This window comes from Lynx canadensis, chromosome E1, assembly GCF_007474595.2.
Source record: "Lynx canadensis isolate LIC74 chromosome E1, mLynCan4.pri.v2, whole genome shotgun sequence".
Classification (NCBI taxonomy): domain Eukaryota; kingdom Metazoa; phylum Chordata; class Mammalia; order Carnivora; family Felidae; genus Lynx; species Lynx canadensis.
Window position 1 is genome coordinate 40945795 of NC_044316.2, and position 1864 is coordinate 40947658.

The 1864-nt window shown below is 52.7% G+C and overlaps 1 non-coding gene across 1 annotated transcript; it reads left to right on the forward strand.

The window, feature by feature from the left end:
- The first annotated feature begins 1273 nt into the window (after positions 1-1273).
- On the forward strand, positions 1274-1464 carry LOC115501921. Its single transcript, XR_003964971.1, has one exon. It is a non-coding gene; the product is annotated as a U2 spliceosomal RNA (small nuclear RNA).
- The last annotated feature ends 400 nt before the right edge of the window (positions 1465-1864 follow it).

The following is a 1864-nucleotide window of genomic DNA, read 5'->3' on the forward strand; positions in this document are numbered from 1 at the left end:
GTCTCTCAAAAATAAATAAACGTTAAAAAAAATTAAAAAAAAAAAAAAAAGGATGGTCTGATACACGCATATCTGAACACAGATCCGGGAGTAGGAGGCGCAAAGAGTCCTATGTCGTCAGGTCAGGTGCAAGCGAAGCCCATTATGTATCGTTTCATGTGCACTTCATTCATTCATTCACCAAATTTCTTTTTTTTCTTAGTTTCTATTTAAGTTTATTTATTTATTTTGAGAAAGAGGGGGGGGAGAGAGAGAGAGAGACAGAGAGAGAGAGAATCCCAAGCAGGCTCTGTGCTGTCAGCGAAGAACCCGATGCAGGGCTCCATCTCACAAATCGTGAGGTCACGACCTGAGCCAAAGTCAAGAGTCGGACCCTTAACCCACCGAGCCACCCAGGCGCCCGAAATTTCTTTTTTTCAACAAATATTTCTCTGGTGCCACATGTGTGCTGAGCACTGTCCAGTAGCTAGGGGCTAAAAAAGCTATTGATAGGATTCATTCACAGAAAGAAGCAGGAATAGACGCAAGGGCTGGAGCTGGGAGGGATGGGGGGGGGGGAGGGGGAATCCCTCCAGCGGCCCAGCCCCGCCTCCCGAGATGTGGCAGGCCTCCTCCCTGCCCTACACTTTCTACCACCTGCCTTCCGCCTTGCAGGGAGGCTACCACCGGCTCCGGGAAGCCCGTCCCGCAGACCTGCCGCTCCCCTGACTCAGAAGGAGCTGCTCGACCGACAGATACCAAGGTCGTCTTTGCGCCGGCGTGCGACCAATTTAATACGGTACGGTAAGGTCTCGGAGTTTCTAGGGAAAGGGTCTTGCGACTTTGCCTTTCCTCAAGAAGACCCTCCGCCAAGAGGTCCCTTCCACAGGCCCCTCTTGACGGCACCCCCGATCCTCTCTGGTCCCGTCTCTAGTCTCCGTTATGTACAAAAGCGGAGACCGACCGCCCGGCGCGGCTTCGACTCTCGGCGCGCGGAAGCGATCCCGGGGTCCAGTGGGCCCGCTTTAGCCACGCCTCCGCGGGCGGGAAAAGGCGGGGAATTCAAATTAGGAACGGCGTTGGGTGAGAGCGACGAAGCGTCGACAGGAACACAGTTTCTCTTTTAAAAGGTAGAGGATTTAAAAATCTGCACAGGAGCCTACTGCCTAGTGTGGCTCCCATACCAAAGTCCGAGAAGCGAGGGAAGGGAGACCTCGAAGGAGGGTGACCTGGCTCACCGTGAGTGCAATGTGGATGGCGGCAGGGCGGTGGCGGGGAGGCGGACGTGGCCGGCATCGCTTCTCGGCCTTTTGGCTAAGATCAAGTGTAGTATCTGTTCTTATCAGTTTAATATCTGATACGTCCTCTATCCGAGGACAATATATTAAATGGATTTTTGGAGCTGGGAGATGGAATAGGAGCTTGCTCCGTCCACTCCACGCATCGACCTGGTATTGCAGTACTTCCAGGAACGGTGCACCCCCGCTCGGGGGACAACGTCTATGGTACCTAAAGTCAGGTTCTGTGTCTTTCTCATGTTTATCCCTGTAAGTACTTGCTTGCGTTGTGTCTTTTTCTGGAAGGCTTTCTGCCTGTAGGCTGCGATGATTGGTGTTTCACCTTCTGCGGAAACTTTTCTGCTACCCATGGTAAGTAGCTTGGGAGAAGACGCGCGTGTATTTTTAGTGGTTGCTTCTTGGTTCCACGCAGTACGGGGGAGGGGTGCTCACTCCCGTGACAAGATCCACACGTCTATCTCTGCTACTCTGTTTTTCGTGCTTCTGTGTAGGGCGTGTGGAAACTTAACAGCTGACGTCTTTAAAGGTAGTTCTTTCTTCGATGGAAGGCTGCTACGAGGTCCATCGCGGGAAGCCCATACCCCCCA